Source organism: Hyla sarda, chromosome 2 (genome assembly GCF_029499605.1).
Source record: "Hyla sarda isolate aHylSar1 chromosome 2, aHylSar1.hap1, whole genome shotgun sequence".
Classification (NCBI taxonomy): domain Eukaryota; kingdom Metazoa; phylum Chordata; class Amphibia; order Anura; family Hylidae; genus Hyla; species Hyla sarda.
The window spans coordinates 193,761,735-193,789,482 of NC_079190.1; the positions used below are offsets into that span (position 1 = coordinate 193,761,735).

General features: G+C 41.4%; 1 protein-coding gene across 5 annotated transcripts in view; it reads left to right on the top strand.

Annotated features, from left to right (window-relative positions):
* ST6GAL2 (ST6 beta-galactoside alpha-2,6-sialyltransferase 2) overlaps positions 1-27,748 on the top strand; it is a 155,465-nt gene that overhangs the window by 58,671 nt on the left and 69,046 nt on the right. For 4 of the 5 annotated variants that reach the window (XM_056556037.1, XM_056556036.1, XM_056556041.1 and 1 more), the window contains one exon: positions 905-985. The exons of the other annotated variant lie outside the window; for it this stretch is intronic. The gene's annotated coding sequence lies outside the window, so the exon portion shown is untranslated. The remainder of the gene's footprint in view (positions 1-904; positions 986-27,748) is intronic. 5 annotated transcript variants of the gene reach the window in all.

The window sequence follows — 27,748 nt, forward strand, 5'->3', positions numbered from 1 at the left end:
CATGCAGCCTTTAAGTTGAAATGCATAGATACAACATGGGTATTAGATGCCCAATATTAAATGGAATCTAGGGCAATTTTAGACCACCTGAAACTGCTGACACTGCTAAATAGGTCCTGAGAAACCAGATTTAGTTGTATCTATATTACAGAACATAGGATGACTAAGAAAACTAAGTTTTTATCACTCGCCATATGGTGATGATTTGTCAGTTGTTCAATGCCTGTTTCAGAACCAGGAAAGTATTCTGGCTTCTCAGCGGCATAAACCCTCTACAGTTCCTCCACTCTACTCTTTATTTACACCTACAGCGGTCCACTGTTTGTTAGGGTTTAGTATGGTGCCTTTAGTTGCAGGGGCTAAAGTAAGAAATGCAAGTGTATGTAGTTCCAAACCCCACCTGCTCTAGCGTAGGCTAGACCATAAATAAAGCCACAGTTTTGGTCCTACTTTAAAGCTAAAGAAGACCATTGCATCTCTAATCTGCACTGTTGCCTTTAGTAGCAAAGCATTCCTAACCCAGGGAAGTGTCCTGGCAACTAATCCAGTAAAAATCCACAACCCCTCCCCTCTGCTCTTGATTGACAATTCCTACAGTCTTCTGATGAGTACAACATAGTATGGTGCGGGAGACCACTGGAGCTGTCAACAAAGATCAGGATGAAGAAGTTGGGGAGGGTTTACAAAAATAAAATCCAGGACACTTCCTTGATTTAGGAACAGCCAGGGGGCACATGATTATCCATTAGCATTACAGTGCATTTGTTATTACAACTTTTCTTTCTATGTTATTCTAGCCGTATGGGTTGGCTAAACAAAAAAATAAGCCATGTATTCATTCCATCCCATCAAAATGAAATACGTATATTTATATGTTTGTAATGCTTTGGTGTTTTCTTTCTAGGAATACCTGATGAACGGAAGATATAGGGAACTATATGGTTAAAGGAAGAGGAGGGGGATACACTGATATTAGAGAACACAAGTAAGCCAATCTATATAATCATTCTATTTCCGCTGTAGGGTGAAATAAAAATGTTTTAACAAAATCAACAACAGAATATAATACAGCAAAGGTATGGAGTGACCCGCCACAAGCAGGAATAAGGCTGCAATTTCAGTATATGGAGCTATGGTGGAGTGCATGTATAAACACGTGTGGGTGCCAGTACAAGAGGTTCAAAGTCCATATGTAGAACGATGAATATGAAATCAAGGAAACAAGACTGCACTCACCAATGGCAACAGAGCTTTATTGCAGCATTCCAGGTAACAGAAGCGAGTGGATGGAGGGAGGCGGGGGACGTACACCAGGACAGGACCCTCCATCCACCCGCTTCTTTTACCTGGAATGCTGCAATAAAGCTTCGTTGCCATTGGTGAGTGCAGTCTTGTTTCCTTGATTTTATCAACAACAACATAGAGCTGGGCAGTTATTATATTTCTTTTAAATGAGGCCTAACACACGTCAGCTTATTAGGAAGCAAAATATATTGTTTTATTGGTGTTTATGCTTTTTCTTTTTTCTGTTTTATATACTTAGAACTTATCACAAATTGTATGGTAGGCCTATCTATATATAGACATGTATACATATAATAAACATACCTATGCATATATTCAGGATGTCATGAACAGCAGATATCTTACTGCTATTGTCTCCTTTCGATTAGTCTGGTTGGGGCATGCAATGTTTTGAGAGCTGATCCATTGCTCTGGATCAGTTATCTTAACTGCTAGTATTGTAGTGCAGTTGTCCAGTAGTGCCTAAAAGTGTAGTTGGTATTGGTTAGCCTTTCTGTGAAAAGTTCTGCATTATGCAGTTTTGGTAGGGTTATGGCATGAACTCTCTAATACCTTGCTCTTGTCTTGTTTCTAGCTCCTCAGATTGTTCTTAGTTTTTCTTTGTGAAAACCTGATATTTGTATTTAGATGTTGCTTTTGTTTTACTCAGTTTTTCTTGTTGCAAGTTTCTGTGTTTCTGTTTTCTTTCTCAGACATGTTACTCTTGGTCTTAGTGCCTTCTTGTTGTTTCTAGAGTAAGTCTAGATTTTCAATATGAACATTGCAAGGGTGCTGAGGTTATTTTGACTGATGTTTGGACACAGTCCCGGAAAGTTCTAGAGAAACTAGGACAGCTTGTTATGGTGAGTCCTTGTAAAAATGCTCCTGTTAATCAGATTCAGCTTAATTCCTGACAAACATAATCTTCAATTGTTTGTGCCACAATCTATTCCATGATCTTTTTTGTCTATTGGTGAGTTGCTATTCTTGTTACCTGCCAGTATTGTTTATGAAGGAGATTTATCAAGCTCCGTAGATTTTTTTTTTGCGTAAAAAAGTTGCACGTACTTGAACATGTGCGACTTTTCTATACATGCTGCAACGTTTTTATTTTTGCTTATTCCAAAGCACATTTCTGACATCTGCTCACGTACTAATTATTATTATTTTTTTTACTTTGCAGTGGCCATGTATTTATCAAATGCAATAGTCACTATTTATGAAGAAAAAAAGTTGCATCTCCATTTAAAAGTTGCATATGTATTCCAGGTCCAACCTGGCTTACAGAAAGTGCATTCGTTTGCAGAAAAGGACATTAACACCAACTTTAACAACTGTTCTTGTTCTGCATCATAAAACAAAGCTACTACATTAATGTTAATTATAGAAAAAATTTATTATATAACTAATAACTCTATTAATTTTAAGGTTGAAAATACACACTGCACACCTTGTTAATTTTAGGACACTTACATGCTGGCGAACCCACTAAATGTTAAAATTAATGTTGTGTTAAAATAGAATAAGGCACAAAATAATTGTGTAAGAATTGTTGTAGACTACGTAAATAACCCATATGTGGCACTAAAATTTTTCCTTAAAAAAAAAAAAGGAAACATCCATAGTAATAATACAGCTTCATGAGTAACTTACTGAGCCATTTTTTTTTTTGTGGCTTCACTATTGTTTATGTGCCTGTTGGTGCTGCGCTGTCTTCCTTCCTGACGTAAACTCCAGCCTCAGTTCAGTGACGCAAGACTCCGCCCACCAACATCACAAAATGCGGGCTCAAAATTACACAAAAAAAAGCCTCCAGAGTACAGATATTCATGGTGCGGCATAGTATGTTTTTAATATTTTTTCATTCCTGAGGAGGGTGGATGGGTTGTTGCGGGATAGTTGGAGTGCAGCTATTTAGTGCCAGGCCGGACAGTCAGGGTGTCACCCGATGCGGTACTCCCCCCTCCCTGTTACTCTCTAGCAACGCTACTGGTAATAAAGGGTAGATAAAGAACTTCGGCTATTAACATAAGGGAATACTTTTCTGCTTTAAAAATTGCTTTTGTAAGCCGGTTTCCCGGGTTTTTCTTACGTGTGATTTATTTATCAAGGTCGTGCAACTATTTGATAAATAGGTTGCATGCAAGCAAAAGTAAAAAAAAAAAAAATTGTAATTAAAAAGCCATACGTTTGAAAAGAATGATAAATCTCCTTCTATATTTTTTTTTTTTTGTTGTGCTTGTGCTTTTCATACTATTTGGCGTTATTGTCTTGGGGTCATCTGAGTACTGGAAGCTACAGTTAGGACCCAGGAAATGTAACTACTCTAGGAGCAGCCCAGATCTGCTAGCTAGTGACCAGAGACAAATGCATCCAATACTTTGACTAACTATTTGGGCATAGGAATTTGGGCCTCCACTGTGTGTTCCTTTGTGTATAATTTTTATTTAACCTTATCAACCTTATTATAAGTCTAATTTTGTCTTAGAATCTTAATTTTAATCTTTTTATTTAAACATTGCACCAATGAATTGTGCTGGAATAAAACTGAGATCATTTAATTTGTTATTAAAAATTTTTTTGAAGACAAACATTTCAGTCATATTTTAATTAAATTCAAATTTTTCGGACAGACTTATTTAACCCCTTAAGGACAATGGACGTACTCCTACGCCCCCGTTTCCGAGTCCTTAAGGACCGAGGACGTAGGAGTACGTCCTGTCCTTTCCCGGCCCCCTGCCGCTAGCCGGAGGGGAGCCGGTGCCCGATGCCTGCTGAAATCGTTCAGCAGGCATCGCGGCATATCGCCCAGGGGGGTCATTATGCCCCCCCATGTCGGCGATGGCCGCAGATCGCTGGACAATTCAGTCCAGCGATCTGCGGCGATTCCGGGTCAATCGGGTCTCCAGTGACCCGGTGACCCGGAATTACTGGCTGATCGGGGCCGTCGGAGACGGCCCCGAACAGCCAGAGCCTGCAGGGGTGAGGTGGCACTGGTGCCACCTCACGATCGCCCTGATTCGTCGGCCGGATTACCGGCCGACCAATCAGGGCGCCTGCTGCGGGTGTCACTCCCGCACCCGCTCCGCCCCTCTTCCGGAGGACGTGAGCGGGTGCGGGACGTGCACCCCTGGTGGTGGGGACCCCGATCCCCGGCGTTAATGTTGGGATCGGGGCCCCAGGAGCGACGACGGCGGCGGCGGCGGGACTGACCTGTGCGGCGAGGATCGTTGGAGGTGAGTGACAGCCTCCTGCTGTTGCTTAACAACAGCTCCCAGCATGCAAAAAGGGCATGCTGGGAGCTGTAGTTATGCAACAGGAGGAGGCAGACCACCACAACTCCCAGCATGCACTTATGGGCATGCTGGGACTTATGGTTTTGCAACAGCTGGAGGCACATTCTTTCTATGGAAAAGTGTACCTTCAGCTGTTGTGTAACTACAACTCCCAGCTTGCACAAACAGCTTAAGGGCATGCTGGGAGTTGTAGTGGTGCATCTGCTGGTTGCATAACTACAACTCCCAGCATGCCCGTTGGCTGTCGGTGACTGCTGAGAGTTGTAGTTTTGCAACAGCTGAAGGCACACTGAGTTAAGTAGCAAACCAGTGTGTCTCCAGCTGTTGCATAACTACAATCCCCAGCATCCCCAGCCAAAGTAGTATGCCTCCGGCTGTTGCATAACTACAACACCCAGCATGCCCTTCCGCTGTCTGTACATGCTGGGGGTTGTAGCTTTTGCAACAGCTGAAGGCACACTGGTTGCAAAACACTGAGTTTGTTGTCAAACTCGGTGTTTCACAACCTGTGTGTCTCCAGCAGTTGCAAAACTACAACTCCCAGCATGCACTGATAGACCGTACATGCTGGGAGTTGTAGTTTTGCAACAGCTGGATGTTCCCCCCCCCCCCCAATGTGAACGTACAGGGTACACTCACATGGGCGGAGGATTACAGTAAGTATCCGGCTGCAAGTTTGAGCTGAGGCAAATTTTCTGCCGCTGCTCAAACTGCCAGCGAGAAACTACTGTGAACTGTACCCTAAAAACACTACACTACACTAACACACAATAAAATAAAAAGTAAAAAACACTACATATACACATACCCCTACACAGCCCCCCTCCCCTCCCCAATAAAAATGAAAAACGTCTGGTACGCCACTGTTTCCAAAACGGAGCCTCCAGCTGTTGCAAAACAACTACTCCCAGTATTACCAGATAGCCACTGACTGTCCAGGCATGCTGGGACTTTTACAACAGCTGGAGGCACCCTATTTGGGAATCACTGGCGTAGAATACCCCTATGTCCACCCCTATGCAATCCCTAATTTAGGCCTCAAATGCGCATGGCGCTCTCACTTTGGAGCCCTGTTGTATTTCAAGGCAACAGTTTAGGGTTACATATGGGGTATCGCCGTACTCGGGAGAAATTGTGTTACAAATTATGGGGGGTATTTTCTGCTATTACCCTTTTTAAAAATCTAAAATTTTTGGAAAACCAACATTTTAGGTCCAATTTTTTTTTTTTTTTTACATATGCAAAAGTTGTGAATCACCTGTGGGGTATTAAGGTTCACATTACCCCTTGTTACATTCCCCGAGGGGTCTAGTTTCCAAAATGGTATGCCATGTGTTTTTTTTTTTGCTGTCCTGGCACCATAGGGGCTTTCTAAATACGGCATGCCCCCAGAGCAAAATTTGCTTTCAAAAAGCCAAATGTGACTCCTTCTCTTCTGAGACCTGTAGTGCGCCAGCAGAGCACTTCTCACCCCCATATGGGGTGTTTTCTGAATCGGGAGAAATTGGGCTTCAAATTTTGGGGGGTATTTTCTGCTATTACCCTTTTTAAAAATGTAAACATTTTGGGAAACCAAGCATTTTAGGTAAAATTTTTTTTTTTTTTTTAACATATGCAAAAGTCGTGAAACACCTGTAGGGTATTAAGGTTCACTTTACCCCTTTTTACGTTCCCCGAGGGGTCTGGTTTCCAAAATGGTATGCCATGTGGGTTTTTTTTGCGGTTCTGGCACCATAGGGGCTTCCTAAATGCGGCATGCCCCCAGAGCAAAATTTGCTTTCAAAAAGCCAAATGTGACTCCTTCTCTTCTGAGACCTGTAGTGCGCCAGCAGAGCACTTTTCACCCCCCTATGGGGTGTTTTCTGAATCGGGAGAAATTGGGCTTCAAATTTTGGGGGGTATTTTCTGCTATTATCCTTTTTAAAAATGTAACATTTTTGGGAAACCAAGCATTTTAGGTAAAACATTTTTTTTTTTTTTACATATGCAAAAGTCGTGAATCACTTGTGGGGTATTAAGGTTCACTTTACCCCTTGTTACGTTCCCTGAGGGGTCTAGTTTCCAAAATGGTATGCCATGTGTTTTTTTTTTGCTGTCCTGGAACCATAGGGGCTTCCTAAAGGTGACATGCCCCCCAAAAACCATTTGACGCTCCTTCCCTTCTGAGCCCTCTACTGCGCCCGCCGAACAATTAACATAGACATATGAGGTATGTGCTTACTCGAGAGAAATTGGGTTTCAAATACAAGTAAAAATTTTCTCCTTTTTACCCCTTGCAAAAATTCAAAAATTGGGTCTACAAGAACATGCGAGTGTAAAAAATGAAGATTGTGAATTTTCTCCTTCACTTTTCTGCTATTCCTGTGAAACACCTAAAGGGTTAATACACTTATTGAATGTAATTTTGAATACTTTGGGGGGTGTAGTTTTTATAATGGGGTCATTTATGGGGTATTTCTAATATGAAGACCCTTCAAATCCACTTCAAACCTGAACTGGTCCATGAAAAATAGCGAGTTTGAAAATTTTGTGAAAAATTTCCAAATTGCTGCTGAACTTTGAAGCCCTCTGGTGTCTTCCAAAAGTAAAAACTCATAAATTTTATGATGCAAACATAAAGTAGACATATTGTATATGTGAACCCAAAAATGTTTTATTTTGAATATCCATTTTCCTTACAAGCAGAGAGCTTCAAAGTTAGAAAAATTTAAAATTTTAATTTTTTTCATCAAATTTTGGGATTTTTCACCAAGAAAGGATGCAAGTTACCATAAAATTTTACCACTAAGTTAAAGTAGAATATGTCACGAAAAAACAATCTCGGAATCAGAATGATAACTAAAAGCATTCCAGAGTTATTAATGTTTAAAGTGACAGTGGTCAGAATTGCAAAAAACGCTCCGGTCCTTAAGGTATAAAATGGCCTGGTCCTTAAGGGGTTAAAGGGGTATTCCAGGCAAAACTTTTTTTATATATATCAACTGGCTCTGGAAAGTTAAACAGATTTGTAAATTACTTCTATTAAAAAATCTTAATACTTCCAATAGTTATTAGCTTCTGACGTTTTCTGTCTAACTGCTCAATGATGATGTCACGTCCCGGGAGCTGTACATGATGGGAGAATATCCCCATAGGAACTGCACAGCTCCCGGGACGTGAGTCATCAGAGAGCAGTTAGACAGAAAACAACAACTCAACTTCAGAAGCTAATAACTATTGGAAGGATTAAGATTTTTTTTATAGAAGTAATTTACAAATCTGTTTAACTTTCCGGAGCCAGTTGATATATAAAAAAAAAGTTTTGGCCTGGAATACCCCTTTAAGTTTATTTGACCCAAGTTAATGTATTTGAACATAAAATGATTAACTGAAATATTTTTTCATCGGTTTTGGCCATATGCTTTTTCCTAGGCGTATTACTAAGACAAATATCTACATTACACTAGAATGAGAACAATGGGCTTCATTTACTAAGAGTGTTGGGTTTATACTAGTGGGAAAAGTTGTTTCAGACTTGCAGGATTCCTCTCTATTTACTATTGGGAAAAGTCGGGAACATTTTCTGACCGGCTTTTTCTAGGTGGATATTTCCAGCCATTTATCCACAGGATTTTCTGTGAATTCAATAGTAAATCGGTCGGGTTGTGAAACCACGCCCCTTTTCGGGTCAGTCACACCCCCTTTGTAACAGGCCACACCCTTTTTCGGCTTTTCACATTGCAATGTCGGGTTTGTCGGATTTTCCAGGCGAACACTGTCGCACACTGGCGCAGACATGTCTCAGACACACTGCGCCAAAATAACCAGACAAAAACTGGTCGGTTTCAGCTTAGTTAATGAGGCCCAATATGTTTCTCCTACATAATGCAGTGGTTAGTGGACTGATAGCTGTTATGTTTACAGTGCAACACCTATTTCTCCATCTGAATAATGATGTTATGTCTAATCCGCACAAACAAGCCGGCCAAGAATATTGTATTCCTATTCATTATATTTCATAAGCTTATTTGCTTATATTTGTTTAGATTGGGAGGAGTGTTACAAAGATCTTCATTGTTTTATAGTAACTAAAACAAAGAAATAAAGTGGTAACCATTGAACCAGGCTGAAATGTACAAGCCCTTGTCTGTTTGCATTCTCTAAAACTATACATATACTGTTAAAACAGTGAGATAATATGACAAACAATAACCTTTTATGACTATTTGTCTATTCACACAGTACTAAGCAGTAAAGTATAGTTCATCTATTGAGTGTAAAAGACCGGACGTAACTACTTGTAGGTCTAGTTCTTGAATGTATATTGTAGACTATAAAAAAAATTATGTTTGGAAAAAATACAGAACATAGTCACTAATAGACTATGCCTGATCTGTTAACATCAATGGGCTTTTCTTGGCAGTATCTTCACTATAAACTGGCAATGTGCCCTAAAAACATGATGTGATTGGAGCCTTACATGACATTGCATGCAAGCCTCGACTCTTCTGGGCAAAATACTCTCCTTCCAGTTAAGCCATGCCTCCATGTTTTTCAAGGTGCAGAAACATCTAAAACACAAAATAAAGGGGGTGCAAGTAACATGAGCCAGATTTTTGCACATATTAAACAGCATGAGAGGTAGTTTTAGGGGTGGGTTTATAAAGAGTAGAGTTTCACACGCACCATGGCCCCTATCAGCAGCGTTGAATTTAAAACGCGCCAGCCTCTCATTAAATCTGCAACTACTGTTGCTACCTGTGTGGCAACCTTAGAAATCTAGGATTTAAACCAAGGTGACATAGATTTTTTTTTATTTCCACTATAATTTATGGTGGTTAATTGTGTAGATCATGATAAATTTGGTGAATTTGTGAGCCCCCCCCCCCTTTTTTTTAGCTTGTTTATAGTTGGCATCTGCAGAATAGGAACCTTCAAAAAGCCACTAGATCATGAGAAGGCTCTGCGACAGAAAATAATTGGGATTGAATATCACTCTTTATTATTTCCACATTTCAAGGTGTAGTTTAGCCATTAGTCATAGCATATTTTTGTTTTAAAGAGTACCTGTCACCAAAAAAATGTTTTATATTTTATTAATCAATGTATTCGAAACAACTTTCTAATACCACGTGATTAACAAAAATGTATTATTTTTCTTCTTTTACTTTTAAAAACTGACCACTAGGGGTCTCCCTACATGTCCTGGCTCATTGATTTCGGACTCATGCCGGCCTGGCAGCACGAGTCCGAACTCTCAGTGCAGCCGGGACACTGAAAAGCACAGCGCAGCTCCCTGCCTGTCTATCAGGATGGCAGATCGCGGGGCTGACATCCCTCAGGAGACCACCACCTCATCAGAATCATGCCCAGGCACTGTAGGGAGGTCATACGTGCACGTGGAGGCCACACACACTACTGAGCCTCATTGTGACTTGTTTTAAGGACATTACATCAAAGTTGGATCAGCCTGTAGTGTGGTTTTCCACTTTGATTTTGAGTGTGACTCCATATCCAGACCTCCATGTGTTGATAAATTTGATTTCCATTGATAATTTTTGTGTGATTTTGTTATCAGCACATTCAACTATGTAAAGAAAAAAAGTATTTCATACGATTAGTTCATTCATTCAAATCTAGGATGTGTTATCTTAGTGTTCCCTTTATTTTTTTGAGCAGTGTATGTAAAATAGATTTCATGTTTTATCATGAGAATCTGACAAATGGTCCACCCGCACTAACCTGAATACATAGGATTATAGTGTGGGTGAACCTGATTAAAACGAGAGGAGATATGAACTACCTCTGAACTTACATCTTTTTGGTTTCATAGCTTGGCACTAGATGGACATACAATTTGAATAAATACATATTGACTATTGAAAAAGTAGTAAACAGTTAGAAGTTAGAGTAGAAAGAGTTTTTTATAATGTTTGTTATGTGGGATAGACACATTTAGATATCCTGCCATCAAGGAAATTCAAATATCTTTAAGCATCTTAAGAATAAGTCTACAAGACAGAAATAGGGCAGAATAAAAATGTGTATCTGTATTTTTCACAGCTCTGTTATTGACTAGGGCAGTCCATTTACTGGTCTGGTCACCATATGTTTCACTGTTGTGTGACAGATATATTTTAATATATGACATTCACCTCCTGCAGAGGTTGAGATAGTGGAGTGAAAATGACAAAATGTTTGAAAACAACCTTCATGTCCCAAGAGACACCGGACACCACAAGAAAATGTGTTTATCTCCAGAATGACAAATTCCTTCCACGCATCAGCCACTATCACTCCCCTCTGCTAAAGAATGAGAATGATTATACTTGACAGAAGTGGGGTAAGGGCAGGAGATATTTATATGCTTTATGTTAGGGTTTACTCCGCTATTCACATCCTTTTTTTTTTTTTTTTTTCTGGTTTTTTTGCATCCTCTAATTTACCAAACTATGTAATCCACTTCAGCATATAGCATATATAATTTTTGACCATCCCTCAGAAACTATAGGGTTTTCTTGTAATGGTTACTTTCCTAGCTGGTATGAATAGAAACAGTAGTACTAAATGGTTAGATTCTAAGCAGAATGGGGATTTTACTGTTTTAGAAAATTATAGTATTAGGGTACACTGCAATTGGATTTATCTACAGATTTGCCCTGGATTAACGCTATGCATTGCAAAGGGTAAATGTCTTAGTTTGATTTCATTCTGTACATTTCAGTTAACTACTTCAATTACCTTCAATGAAAATAAAAGCATCAAAACAGGTTTCACGAAAACCACCAAATAGGTGCACCATGCAGCTTTTCATCTGCTCACGCATACACTGGGATTAGGGTGGCTTTTTAGCACAGCTTTACTGATATGCCATTGTGTTTTTATTTTACAGAAAACACCAATAACCTATTGTTAGTTACATATATTATTCTGATTGTTAAGCTTCTGTATAAAAGCAATAAACTTCTATCTTAAATGGGCACTGTCAGATACAAAAACTTTTGATATGTTGTAAAGCATGCAAAATCAATTGGTTTTGTAATTGCTTTCATTAGAAAATTTTCAGATCCTCCCATTATCAGCTTGGGTTCCGCTACTGTCAGTAAGGACAAGCTGGGAGTTGTAGTTTTGCTAATGCTAGGGGAAATGTTAGCAGACAGCATACTGAGGGAGGGGGTGGAGACCATAGGGCACACACTGATTTCCTACACAGCGGGCTACAACATTGCACATACTGATTTTCTACACTGTTCACTGCTATGCATTAACAGGGCACTGATCAGTGTTATCGACTGTTTAAGCCTAGATCTTGGGTACAGAGCAGTCATTCGGCGATTGGACATGCAGGAGGCAGGTAGGAATCCTCCTGGTGTCCTGCAAGCTGTTCGGGACACCGCGATTTCACCGCGGAGGTCCCGAACAGCCCGACTGAGCTGCCAAGATGCTTTCGGTTTCACTTCAGACTTTGATTGCGCGTCTGAAGGGTTAATACTGGGCATCACCGCGATCGGTGATGTCTGGTATTGGCCGCGGGTCCCAGCCATTGGTGGCCGCCGGGAACGACCCGATATGACACTGGGTCAGCGCGTGACCCAACGTTATATCGTGGGAGCTGGCGCAGGATGTAAATATACGTCCTGCATCGTTAAGGGGTTAAGCGTTTAGTGGCAGTAATCAGAAAGCTAAGCACACAGATTGTGATAAAACGTGGCTCTTAATAACTTATGTGTTGCCCATTTAAATAACTTTTACAAACAATCAATAGCCATTGAGGTTTACTTGACAGAACAATTTCATGGCATCTTGTAAAAACTCTGCTGTTTGTTTTTATTCAACCACTTTATGAATAATAAAAGAGGCAGCAAACATTCCACATGTCTCATACGTTACATTGTCAGACAGCTTTGGCAGCTGCAGTACTCCCTAATTGACCACAGTTTTGTAATTTTGCTGGCCATAGTTTTATTCAAATAGATTTCCAGAAACATTGGCAGCATTTTAACAGATGGCTGATGATATGTCCTTTTATGAACTATGTTTATGTTTTTTTTTGCAAATTAGTATACAATTATTTGAAAACACCCCCAACCCGGTCTTTTCATATTTCTGGAGGGCGTATATTCAAGATGGACATTTTATAAACAGCAATGTCTGCCCTACTTATAGTAGTAAAGAAAATAAATCAATTTTATTTGGAATGCTAATTTTTAACTTTTTATTGCACTTAAATAAAAAAACAGTATACAGGGTTTGGACAAAAGAACTAGAACATCCATATTTTTGCTTAGTCAAGTTGAACTCTTTCTGGCACACCTTTTCTCTGTCACGTAGCTTATATTGTTGTTGATGAATTGTACTATTCAAAAAATCTGTTTATTTGTTTAAAGGCGTGATCTGTCAGACCTAACAGAAGTCTAATGGTGCTCGTCTGGTAGGGGCGTCTGTTATCTGAGTTGACGGATATGTCAAGGTCTATTGTTTTTTTTTTTTGTTTTTTTTTATCACACTGTGTAAAGTAGTAGTTGTGGTCAGTCAAAGCTTTGTGCCTGAGGCATAAGAGCATTTAACCCCTTAAGGACCAAGGACGTACCGGTACGTCCTTGGTCCTGCTCTCCTGATATAACGCGGGGTTACACAGTAACCCCACGTCATATCACGGCGGGCCCGACGTCATAGTGAAGCCGGGACCCGCCTCTAATAGCGCGCAGCGCCGATCGCGGCGCCGCGCGCTATTAACCCTCTGAGCGTGCGGCTAAAAGCGAAAGTGAAAGTTGCCAGCTAGCTCAGTCGGGCTGTTCGGGATAGCCGTGGCTAATCGCGGCATCCCGAACAGCTTACAGGACAGCGGGAGGGCCCCTACCTGCCTCCTCGCTGTCCGATCGCCGAATGACTGCTCAGTGCCTGAGATCCAGGCATGAGCAGTCATGCGACAGAATCGTCGATCACTGGTTTCCTATGAGAAACCAGTGATCAATGATGAAGATCAGTGTGTGCAGTGTTATAGGTCCCTATGGGACCTATAACACTGCAAAAAAAAGTGAAAAAAAAAAGTGAATAAAGATCATTTAACTCCTCCCCTATTAAAAGTTTGAATCACCCCCCTTTTCCAATAAAAAAAAAAACACAGTGTAAATAAAAATAAACATATATGGTATCACCGCGTGCGGAAATGTCCGAATTATGAAAATATATCATTAATTAAACCGCTCGGTCAATTGCGTGCGCGCAAAATAATTCCAAAGTCCAAAATAGTGCATTTTTGGTCACTTTTTATATCATTTAAAAATGAATAAAAAGCGATCAATAAGTCCTATCAATGCAAAAATGGTACCGCTAAAAACTTCAGATCACGGCGCAAAAAATGAGCCCTCATACCACCCCATACACGGAAAAATAAAAAAGTTATAGGGGTCAGAAGATGACAATTTTAAACGTATTAATTTTCCTGCATCTAGTTATGATTTTTTTCCAGAAGTCCGACAAAATCAAACCTATATAAGTAGGGTATCATTTTAATCGTATGGACCTACAGAATAAAGATAAGGTGTAATTTTTACCGAAAAATTTACTACGTAGAAACGGAAGCCCCCAAAAGTTACAAAACAGCGTTTTTTTTTTTCAATTTTGTCGCACAATGATTTTTTTTTCCGTTTCACCGTAGATTTTTGGGCAAAATGACTGACGTCATTACAAAGTAGAATTGGTGGCGCAAAAAATAAGCCATCATATGGATTTTTAGGTGCAAAATTTAAAGAGTTATGATTTTTTAAAGGCCAGGAGCAAAAAACGAAAATGCAAAAACGGAAAAAACCCCGGTCCTTAAGGGGTTAATTGAATTGTAGACAAACAAATTCTAAATTACAGTCCCTTAAATTACTACAGCCCCTTAAATTACTACAGAGTTCAATGCAACTTTAAGGGCACCAGGAACTGAAAAGGCACTTACTGCACAAAATTATCCATAGCAGAGCTGCAATAGCCAAACCCTTTGTTGATCTTCATTAAGCAGTGTGTTCAGAAGTACAAGGACATGGACACTGGAGGCATGAAAAAGTGATATGGTCTGATGAGTCCAGTTTCACTCTTCTTCCCATGTCCGGTTATATGTATGTTTGGAGATCACCGGATGAAGCCTGCAAGGCTGACAGTAGTATGTTAAGCATAGAGGGGAATCCTGTATGTATGCCGATAAATGCCATTATAATACCAAGTTTGCAGATTGAAGAGGAAGTCTGATGGTAGAGCAAATACAGTATCCCTCATAAGTAAGTACACCCCTCATATTTTTGTAAATATTTTACAAATGTCAGCATTGCTGCAGAGGTTGAAGGAGTGGGGAGTCTGTCAGTGCTCAGCCCATATGCTTCACACTGCATGAAATTAGTCTGCATGGCTGTCATCCCAGACCGAAGCTTCTTCTAAAGATGATGCACAAGAAAGCCAGCTAACAGTTTGGTGAAGACAAGCAGACTAAGGACATGGATTACTGAAACCATGTCCCGTGGTCCGATGACACCAAAGTAAACGTATTTGGTTTAGATGGAGTCAAGCATGTGTTGCAGCAACCAGGTGTGAAGTACAAAGACATATGTTTTACCTACATTCAAGAATGGTGCTGGGAATGTCATGGACTGGGGGTGCAAGAGTGCTGCCAGCACTGGGGAGCTACAGTTCATTAAGAGAACCATAAATACCAACATGTACTGTGACAATCTGAAACAAAGCATGATCTCCTCCATTCAGAGACTAAGCCACAGGCAGTATGACCCCAAACACACCTCCAAGACAACCACTGCCATGCTTAAATAGACATGGTCAGGTCCAAATGCTTTTTATAAGTTGTTACTGATGAAAAGGAAAGACCTTTTGTTCTATGGTTGTTTAAAAAATGTTGAATATTTAATAAAGAAAGCAGCCCCTGAAAATGGAAGGCTATGGAATGGATAATCATGTTGTACATGTCAGGGCCCAGTATTCAGTCTTTCGTAGTGGCAGTAGTAGCCCCTTTTATATACTCCATGTGCTCTAATAGAGTATATGGACAAATGACTAAACAGCCATTTTAAAGATACAGTAACTTCCTACTAGAATTAGAAATTACTGACATTTGCAAGGCACCAATACTCACCTGCCTGATCTCCTGCTCCTACTGTCTCTTTGGTTCCTGTTGCACTCCACTTTGGTCCTGTCTTGACACACATGAACTGTGATTGACTTAGTAGGCATTATCTTTCATCAAGACAGGACCAGGAATGGGTGAACAAGGGAACCTGGTGAATGAGTGGAACAGTAGCCATGAAGGAGCAGACAGGTGAGGATCAGAATAAAATAAAAAAATACAACCCTCTAATGTAACAAATCATTTGAGAAATATAAAAGGCAACCAATACTGTGCCAGCATTGACCCGGCTTTTCCTCATTTGTGCCCCACTCACTCTTTCCTGCTGCTTGTGTAAGTATCTCATTCCTGGCATTAGTTATTCATGGATGAACAATACTGCAGTTTCCTTACAAATTGTGAAATCCTGCAGTACAGGGAATTATCAGGGGGATGGGGGGCATAGCAAAAAGTGCATGGAGATATTTTTATAGCCAAAACATATCAATATCTAACTAAAAATCCCATGCAAAAGTACACTGTGCATACATTTTAAATGACGTATGTCTTCTATTTTTCTTGAGACTCATTATCTTGCTTATGAGACATGTCAAACATATTCTCTCATGCAGTTCATTCATTTTTCTAAAGTAGTCATACATTGAACCGCACATCATCACTGGCAGCCTCAATGCTTTGAAATTGTATCAGCACTGGCTTCTTTCCAGTTGTCTGTAAATTGAGGCTTTTCTATAAAACCTGTGAATGCTGACAGTGAAAGTCAGAAATATTCCTTTGTAGAGCTCGCCATTGACCCGTTCACCTTTATCATCCACTCCCCCAACTTTACATTCTTGAGTTCTGCTTTTGATGTTATAAACATATCTGGGTTGTGTGTTCTTCTTAGTATTTTTTTTATAATGTCTGGGGGAAGTGTCCACTTGTAAACTAAACATTGTGGAGTGTTTTGCTGTAACACAAAATTAATTTTTTATGACTCAACTTCAGATTAAACAAGAATCCCATCTATAACACATATCTTCCTTCATGCTTTATAACTATTTATTTATGTAAAAGTCCAATAGAAGCATCACTTCCAAAGTATGTGGTGTTGCTCGCAGTATAGTAGAGTAGAGATGAGCAAAATTATAGTAATTCAATTCGGCACGAACCTCGCGGCTCAACAGTTGCTGACTTTAGCCTGCATACATTAGTTCAGCTTTTAGGCGCTCCGGTGGGCTGGAAAAGGTGGATACAGTCCTAGGAGAGAGTCTCCAGCCCACCGGAGCACCTGAAAGCTGAACTCATTTATGCAGGATAAAGTCAGCAACCACCGAGCCGCGAGGTTCATGACAAATCAAATGTACTGTAACTTCGCTCATCTCTACTCGCCGGTATATGGACAGGGTTGCTGGCCCAACACAATATCCAACAGATGAATGTAACACACCTATAATAGTACATATTTTCTAAAACTTACATAAATATCCAAAAGATGAATGCAGCACACCTATAATAGTACATATTTTTTTTATGACTTACCGTATATACTCAAGTATAAACCGAGTTTTTCAGCATGATTTTTCGTGCTGAAAACACCTCCCTCGGCTTATACTCAAGTGAACTCTCCGCCCTCAGTGGTCTTCAACCTGCGGACCTCCAGGGGTTTCAAAACTACAACTCCCAGCATGCCGATGGCTGTTCGGGCATGCTGGGAGTTGTAGTTTTGAAACATCTGGAGGTCCGCAGGTTGAAGACCACTGTTCAGACATTGACAGGCGGTGATGATGAAGGGGGGGGGGGGTGATGACAGGCGGTGATGATGAAGGGGGGGGGGTGGGATGATGACAGGGGGATGATGACAGGCGGTGATGATGAAGGGGGGGTGTGGGATGATGACAGGGGGATGATGACAGGTGGTGATGATGAAGGGGGGGTGTGGGATGATGACAGGCGGTGATGATGAAGGGGGGGTGGGATGATGAAGGGTGGGGGATGATGACAGGTGGTGATGATGAAGGGTGGGGGATGATGACAGGCGGTGATGATGAAGGGGGGGATGATGACAGGCGGTGATGATGAAGGGGGGGGATGATGACAGGCGGTGATGATGAAGTGGGGTGTGGGATGATGACAGGGGGATGATAACAGGCGGTGATGATGAAGGGGGGGATGATGACAGGGTAATGATGAAGGGGGGAATGATGACAGGCAGTGATGATGAAGGGGGATGATGAAAGGGTGATGATGATGAGGGTGTTAATGACGGGGGTCTGGATGATGACAGGGGGGGGGGATGATGTATTTCCCACCCTAGGCTTATAGTCGAGTCAATAACTTTTTCCTGAGTTTTTGGGGTGAAATTAGGGGCCTCGGCTTATATTCGGGTCGGCTTATACTCGAGTATATACGGTACATAAATAAATAAATATCTTAAAGATGAATGCAGCACACCTGTAATAGTACATATTTTTTTATGACTTACATAAATAAATAAATATCTTAAAGATGAATGCAGCACACCAATGGAAGAGAAAAAAATCCTAAAGAAGGTAGTTTATTCCATAGTGTAAGCAAACACATTTTGGTAGCCTCATGCTACCTTTTTCAAGTTGTCTGCTTACACTATGGAATAAACCACCTGCTTTTGCATTTTCCTCCCATTTGTCTGCTGCAGTCATTTTTGCGATATTTATGTAAGTTGTAGAAAATATGTACTTTATGAAAAATAAATAGACAAGTGAATGGTGAAAGGAAATAGACAATACCTGCTATAGTTCAGATTTAACATATGTTTTATGTTTACATTTGAAAAATAAAAAAAAACAAGTTAGATAGTTTAATTGTATGTAAATATGATAAATAGATAGACACACGCAGTAATAATATACAGTGGTAAGCAAATGTAAGTACCAGCTGAATGTAGGTTAGATGGTTCCCAGGGACACTGGGGGACATGTATCAATAATGGTGTAGCAATGTGTGATTTTATGTATGTTTTTTTGCGTCAAATGGAGCATATTTGCGCCAAAATGATCAATTGTCGTACGCAAGTTTGTAATTTTGCCACAAATGTAGCCCTACAAAAGGCGCAGACCCCAGAATTCCAGGCAGTAAATCTGACTTTGGGACATTCTATTGTTGTAGCTATTTTCTCTGTCACTTTATTCATGATGTAGATTTGCGCCTAAATGAAGGTATTTGCGCCTAAACTTGCGCCAAATCGAAAAGTCGCAATTAATGAATTCCAGACCAAAGAATGATTGTAACTGAAATAGGGGTGTGAATCGCCATTAATTTGGCGATTCGATTCGAATCGCGATACCAGGGTGGCGATTTGATATATCGCAATATATCGCAATACTGTCATGTTGGCGATATATCACGATATATCGCGATATTCCCTATTAAAAGCTTGGGAAAACGTATTCTAGTTGAGAAAGAACAAGATCCCGCGAGAGTTGTCCTGTGAGTGCGTACGTTCTCCTTCCTGTTTGTTCTGAGTCTGTAGTCTCGCGGTAGCAGCCTGCAAGTGGGACAGAGCTGATAACAGGTACACTGCCAACTAGTGGTCAGGAGTTTAAGTGTTATAAAAAAAATAAGACAGACAAATAGGACTGTGACTCAGTGAGTGAAATACAGTAAATGTTAATTATAATAATTGATAAAAAAAAATCGATTCTCAGAATTTTAAAATCGATTCAGTATCGCGGAACAAAAAATCGCGATAATCGCGCGAATCGATTTTTTCTTACATCCCTAAACTGAAATCACGACTAACAAAGTGAAATCAGTGATTTTATTCTAAACCATTTGGCGCAATTGTTTGTCGCAAAAGTGACATTTGGAAATTGAAATTTGAGACAAATCACAGTCAAAAAAACAGGGTAAAATCCTTCATACATACCCCCAAATGTGAGGGTATGGAAGTAACCCTTAGCATCTCTAAGCATAAATTGCTGCAGGACACAATGCAAAAAAAAAATTTCAAAAAATGTGTGAGGGGAGTGCTACTAAAATATAACTTTTAATATGTTAAATTAAAATACACCACTATAGTGATTGTGAACCAACACCATCTAAAATAGCTAATACACAGGATCCACTCGAGGTTACCACCCGTATGGTGGATTTACCAAAAATGCAGAGCACCACCAATCCGCTGGATTGACATATATATAAATATATAATGTTCTCTACGCGTTTTTGCCCTAATCTAGAGCGTCATCAGGAGAACTTCATACATACAAAAAGTCTCAACAATGTGGAATTGTGTGAAATAAAGAGATAACAATAGCGTCACTCAGTATATGAACATAAGTGAATACATGTAGCACCCCGATGCTAGGTGCCACTATGCGGATGTAATTGATCTACATGTGGCACCCCGATACTAGGTGCCACTATGCGGGTGTAATTGATCACAGCGAATCCAGAAGGGATAACAGTCCATGGTCCGACTCCCAGTACAGTCCGCTGATGTAACCGCCAATTACAGGATCCCGGTAGGTGCGCAAACCCGCAATGGCGGGGAGCCAGTATCAGTCCGACCGGCTTCTGTGCGCTGACACAATAGCAGGACACAATCGAATCTTTAGCTTTTAACTTGTTGCTAAACCCTAGTGCGTGTTGATATAAAAAGAGTATATATGTGAGAATGCCCCTTTTGAACTAAATATGACAAAGCTGTAAAACTCTGCATGCAAGAACAGATTGTGTGCCGTCAATGTAAGTATATATTGTGCCCTGTGTTGCACTGTGTTTACACCAAGATGAAGAAGCAAGTAATGTATTATTAACTGACCCAGTAGAGCAGGACATGCAAATGCGTGAATTCTGAAGCGATGGTAGTGAATGGGTTCATATAAACACTCGTCCACTTTTTCCCTTTGTGTTGCTGTTTTATTTGTGGGTTTAATTATGCGCTAGAAAAGGGTTTCTCTCCGTTCTGTCTGCATATGAATGACAATGCATTCCCCTTGGCCAGTTCAGACATCAGTAGGTCTCTCCAAATCTTGACAGCTTTGTTCAGATGTTCAAACGATACATTACAATTATCTTAAAGGATGGAGAATGCAGTGGGCTGCCTGCTGTCAGATACAACAGCTCCCATACTCTCTGCCTCTGGGAACCTTTCAGTGAAATGATCTGAGAGAATACGGCTCTTTGTGTTCATCATATGTGCGCTGCTTACCACTCACAGCCTGCATCTAGGTAACAGCATGTTGTGGTTATAAGCTCAATTTGTCACTAGATCTAAGGAATGTGTTGATGAAAAATATAACACCAGTTTGCACATTGTAAAATGTATTATTGCCGTAAGTTTCAATATAGTCTGAAGTTAGTGGCAAAGTTCCAGTATTTTGATGATCTAAGCATATAACAATTTCATTGTATGTATGGATAAAGTTAGGGCTGGGCGGTATACCGGTTCATACCGAATACCGAAATTTTTATGCTGCACGATATGAATTTTTCCCCATACCGCAATACCCGTTTGGCCCCTCCCCCTCGGGAATGAATGAATTATCAGGCCGCTGCGCTGTCCCCACATTGGGGAACTAATCATATGTGACCCGCCAGTGCTGTTCTGCTCCCCCCCCCCCCCCCAATTAATTATCAGCCCAGCGGGGTACTACTCACATATGTTACCCGCAAGCACTGCCCTCCTCCTCTTTGTTGTGAGCCACCGGCGCTGGAACTCTATACTGTAGGTGACAGGCTGAGCCCACTGTCATGTAAGAAGCTGGCTTCCTACATGACAGTGGGCTCAGCCTATCACTGGCCGGGGCGGAACATCGCTGGGGCCGGTGATAGGCTGACTGCTGTCCGACGTTCCAGTCCCCAGGAACAGCGTGAGGCCGACGTAGGTAAGTTAAAGTTTATTTTTTTTATCTTTTGCAGCCCGGGCATAGGGGTACAGCAGTGGTCTCAAACCTGCGGACCTCCAGCTGTTGCAAAACTACAACTCCCAGCATGCCCGGACAGCCGTTGGCTGTCCGGGAATGCTGGGAGTTGTAGTTTTGCAACAGCTGGAGGTCCACAGGTTGGAGACCACTGGTGTACAGTATAGAGTTCCAGCGCCGGTGGCCCGCAACTAAGAGGAGGAGGGCAGTGCTTGCGGGTGACATATGTGAGTAGTACCCCGCTGGGCTGATAATTAATTGGGGGGGAGCAGAACAGCGCTGGCAGGTAACATGATTTGGGGGGGGGGAGGGGGGAGTAGAACAGCGCTGGCGGGTCACATGATTTGGGGGGGGGGGTGTGTGAAAGAAATACCGTTATATACCGTGGAACCGCCATAAGTTACAAAAATACCGTGATGCACATTTTTGGTCATACCGCCCAGCTCTAGATAAAGTATGCATTTTGAATCAGACATGTTGATGCTTTAGTTTATATAATGCTCATAAAAGTTAGCCAACGTTTCTTTTATACATTGCACTTCTTTTGCCTGTGTTATAAAGTAGCCTACGGTTGTCTTTATTGTTCTGCTGATTCCTAACAGAAATAAATAGGAAGACTTATCACTAACAGCTTGGCAAAGCTCCTATATTGTATTCGTTTTAATTTACATTCATTTCAGTAGACCGTCAATTGAACCCTAAAATGTCGCCAAAATGATGGTTTTCTGGAACTAGCCAAAGGATGTTACTTTTCAGAATACAAATCACCTCTGATGCCTACAGAATTGTGAATGCCGCTGTACACTATAAGGGCATGTACAGATGTTAGAGATGCAGCTGATTTTGTTATCCATTGACTTTAATGGGTAGAAAAATACACAGCAGCAATAATGCAGCAAAATACAGTAGGTGTGACCCTACCCTTAGGGAGGAATTTATCATTGTGCTAGGCGCAGACTGTGAAAAGTTGTACCAGGGACCAAGATCAGAGCTAGCATAGTTTTTAGAAGCACACCGCACCACCCACTTTACTGTCTAATTTATTAAAGGAGTAGTCCAGTGGTGAAAAACGTATCCCCTATCCTAAGGATAGGGGATAAGTTTGAGATCGCGGGGGGTCCGACCGCTGGGGCCCCCTGCGATCTCTCTGTACGGGGGAGGCTCTCCGGCCAGATAGCGGGTGTCGACCTCCGCACGGAGCGGCGGCCGACACGCCCCCTCAATACATCTCTATGGCAGAGCCAGAGATTGCCGGAGGCAGCGCTTCGGCTCTGCCATAGAGTTGTATTGAGGGGGCGTGTCGGCCGCCACTTTGTGCGGAGGTCGACGACACGCCCCCTTCCCGCGGGCTGTCGGGGCTCCGTACAGGAGATCGCAGGGGGCCCCAGTGGTCGGACCCCCCGCGATCTCAAACTTTTCCCCTATCCTTAGGATAGGGGATAAGTTGTTCACCACTGGGTTCACCACTGGACTACTCCTTTAAGAGGCTAATAAAAAAGCAGCATGCTTTAACATTAAGAAATGACGGTCTTGGTAAATTCGCACCCTTAGTGTCCATAAATTGGGGTTCAAGGTATGCAAAGTACATTATAATTCATGTATTGCAGTCTCTGAGCTAGTGAAGGTTTCTAGATCTGATGCATGGGCAGCCACAGATGCACTAGATTTATTGATAGCCCTTAAAGATGAATTATTTTCTTCTGCACGGAACTTAATATTTTATAAAAGTTCCAGTTCAAGTAAGTAAATGATCAGATAAAAATGTCAAGTTGCATTGCAACAATGCATAGTCTTTATCTTTCATTTGGGACCATCTTTTTATTTTTTAACTTCTTTATATTCTTTTTTGTTCTTTCAACAATCGTTTGACCTTCTTTTCATCCATTCAACACTCTCCTTTTTGACATTTGACATTTCTTTAGCATTTTAGCATTCTGCCATCCTATCCTTTATTTCCTGTTAAGGATCAGTGTGCTCTCTAGGATCACTATCTACTCCCTGTCGTAACAGGCTCAGTGAACTTTGCTTATTTTTCTTTCTACTACTTAGCCTGTTTTTTTTTTCCGGATTCCATATACAATTCAAATTATATTGTGTAAAAAGTGCACAATGGCATGCATAATTTAGTTTTTGCTGTAAAATAGGAATATATTTTATGGCGTTTTTTTTTTTTCTTCTAATGCCAAATAAATTTGTTAAAATATTCTTAGAATATCAGGATGCCTTTTTCTTATTTAAAGTTGACCAGGCAGATTAATATTAGTCACACCTGAGGTGGAGCCAACACCTAAAGGTTTTTCCTATGACAACCAATCAGATTTAAGTATTTATTTTCAATTCACCTCTTGAAATTAAAGCATTGAGCAGATTTGTTGCTATAGGCTACACCTCTGGTTTTTGTCTATGTTACTTTTCATTCATGAGCCCTGTTAGCCTTACCTCCAGATGACTAAGATCTCCTTGAAGGGAATCTGTCACCTTTGTACAAGATACAGACAGATAATATTAGATGATAGGGAGATATAACAAACCATACCCTTATTTTTGCAAATGGTTGTTTGTAGAGATATGAAGTTGTCTTTTATCTTCACAGTTCTATTGTAATAGAGGCAGTGCCAAGCCACAGCAGCACAACTTCTCCCTCCCTCACCCTTCCCTGCATTACATGATTGATGTACAGGGCTCAGCTTCCACCATGGCGTCCCCTTTAGTTCACTTGAGCTACTAAGACAAAAGACAATTTTATACCTCTTCAAACGTCCATCTGCAAAAGTAAAGGTATGGTTTGTTATGTCTCCCTAGCACCTATCTGACCAGGTCTGCAGCTTTGTATCCAGTATGGAGCTGACTGCAACATTTGTAAGGGTGCATGCACACTATGTTTCTTAAGATACGGGACCGTATACGGCTGGGGAGAGGGGGCGGAGAGTCGGGGGCGGGGCAACTGCACGCTGCCGTATGCGGTCCCATAACTAATATATTTCAATGAGCGACTGGAGTGATACGCTGCCTCCGGTTGGCTCCGTTTTGCCCCGTATACGGTTTCCCGACCGGACCTAAAAACGCTGTTGACTACGTTTGTAGGTCCGGTCTGGAAACCGTATACGGGCCAAAACGGAGCCGACCGGAGGCAGCGTATCACTCCGGTCGCTCATTGAAATACATTAGATACAGGACCGCATATGGCAGCGTGTGGTTGCCCCGTCCCCGACTCTCCGCCCCCCTCTCCCCAGCTGTATACGGTTTTGTATCTTAAGAAACGTAGTGTGCATGCACCCTAACTCCAGTAAAGTAACTTCCATGACGCTTGACTTATATACCCAATAAAGGAGCAGGGCTTGTTAAAAAGAGTATTTCCTAGTAGTAATGGGGAAATTGCAATTTTTATATGGTTCAGATTAAAAAAGAAAATGTTTATATTGATCCTGATCAATCATTTTATTTTTTTCATTCTCTCACGGATATTATTAGTGACTACAGCAGAGACCTAGTCTTCTTCAGGTGGTTGCACATGCTACCACATACAAGCAAGCCTGCTCCCTCTACTATTGAATTGTCCCTTTAATCACAAAGTGGGACATTTATCAAGGGGTTTAGTCAGGTTTTCTTTACTATAATTGTCGCAAAATTGTTGCAACTGTGACTACGTGTGTTTTCGTGCGACAATTTGCGTGAAGAACAAGAAAAGCAAGAAAATTCTAACTTGCATATGTAGTAAATTTTTCAAAATGGATTTGCTTTATTCAGGTATTTATTAACTGCGACAGTCGCAGCTGCGCAATAAAATGTTGCAATGGCCGTAAAAATTGACTATATTTACTCCAGCTCCAACATGGAGCAGGAAAAGCTACTGCCGCCTACATTTCCGCTGGGCCTGTCCGTAACACCCAAATCCTCCCCCCCCCCCTGTGGCCTTCACCTGCACTGTGCCCGCCTTTGCTCTCACGTCTTCGGTTGCGGCGGCCTCCGCTCCCACGTCTTCGGTTGCGCCGGCCTGACGTCCCTCCGTCAGTGACATCACTCGCAGGGCGCCCGTAGTGTGTGTCTGTCTCTCTGTCTGTCTCTAACTCTGTCTGTGTGTCTCTGTCTGTGTGTGACTGTCTGTGTGTGACTGTGTGTGTGTGACTCTGTGTGTGTGTGTGTGTGTGTGTGACTATGTATGTGTGACTCTTTGTGTGACTCTGTGTGTGTGACTGTTTGTGTGACTGTGTGTGACTCTCTGTCTGTGTGTGTCTGTGAGTGTGTTGTGTGTCTCTCTGACTGTGTGTGTGTCTCTCTGTGTGTCTCTCTATGCAGGACTACAACTCCCAGCATGCCCTTACTGTAAGGACATGCTCGGAGTTGTAGTTGTGCAGGCAAATGACAAGCTTGTCCCCTGCCCCCAGCTGCAGGACTACAACTCCCAGCATGTCCTTACTGTAAGGGCATGCTGGGAGTTGTAGTCCTGCAGCTGGGGGCAGGGTACAAGCTTGTCACTTGCCCACACATCTCCTGCACCACACAACTACAACTCCCAGCATGTCCTTACTGTAAGGGCATGCTGGAAGTTGTAGTCGTGCGGGGCGGGAGATGTGCGAGCAGGTGATAATAAATGCACTAACCCATTTTTTGTGTTTTTTTTTCTCTTCTCATTTCAGATCCGTGTATCCTGTGGACTCCTTCGGATTCGGTGGACTACTTTGATGACCAGCGTTTTTCTTTGTTTGATTTTAATAAAATGGTTAACGAGGGCTTGTGGGGAAGTGTTTTTTGTAATAAAAATTTTTTTTAAACCTTTTGTGTTTTTTCCTTACTTTACTTGACAGGCTTAATAGTGGAAGCTGTCTTATAGACGGAGTCCATTACTAAGCCGGGCTTAGCGTTAGCCACAAAAACAGCTAGCGCTAACCCCCAATTATTACCCCAGTACCCAACGCCACAGGGGTGCCGGGAAGAGACGGTACCAACAGGCCCGGAGCGTCAAAAATGGCGCTCCTGGGCCTAGGCGGTCACAGGCTGGCGTTATTTAGGCTGGGGAGGGCCAGTAACAATGGTCCTCGCCCACCCTGGTAATGTCAGGCTGTTGCTGTTTGGTTGGTATTTGGTTGGCATAGGGTACCCTATGCGTTTTGTTTTTTTCAAATAAATAATTAAATATTTTTAAAAAACGCATAGGGTCCCCCCTATTTTTATTCTCAGCCAAATACCAACCAAACAGCAACAGCCTGACGTTCCCAGGGTGGGCGAGGACCATTGTTACTGGCCCTCCCCAGCCTAAATAACGCCAGCCGGTTACCGCCTAGGCCCAGGAGCGCCATTTTTGACGCTCCAGGCCTGTTGATACCGGCTCTTCCCGGCACCACTGTGGCCATGGGTATCGGGGTAATAATTGGGGGTTACTGCTAGCTGTTTTTGTGGCTAACGCTAAGCCCGGCTTAGTAATGGACTTCGTCTATAAGACAACTTCTACTACTAATCCTGTCAAGTAAAGTTAGAAACAGGTTTTTTTATTACAAAAAAACACTCCCCCCCCCACAAGCCCTCGTTAACCGTTTTATTAATATCGATCAAAGAAAAACACTGGTCATCGAAGTAGTCCACCGAATGCGAAGGAGTCCACAGGATACACGGATCTGAAATAAGAAGTAACAAAAAAAAGATGAGTAAGTACATTTAGGTAGAAAAATCTGTGGTAAAAAAAATGTAATAAATACACACACACACACACACACATATATATATATAGATAGATAGATAGATAGATAGATAGATAGATAGATAGATATTGCTGCAAAGTGGTGTTCTGTAGTAATTATTTGGTTTTTACTTATGTGTGCTAAAAAAATGGTATTTAAAAGTGATTTATTGGTTTTTGCTCATGTAAGCCAAATTTATCAACCCTCTGTGATAGTATGATAAATATGTCATACATAAGCAAAAAAAAATGCAAGAAAAAAATGACTACAGAACTTGCTTACCAAAGCAACGATGATAAATGTCCGCGAAAGTCTACACAAAAAGAGTTTTCTTCGTTTTTTGCCTCATATGCTCCATGTCTGTGCATGGTCATAGATGTGTATCAGCCTAAAGTATGTCTGTATGGCCAGTTGGTTTTCCACTCGGCAACCAGATTTCACCTCTTATAAGCTTCTGTTCCTATAAGTGATTATTTATTCGTGGAGATTGCACACTCTTCACTCCATACT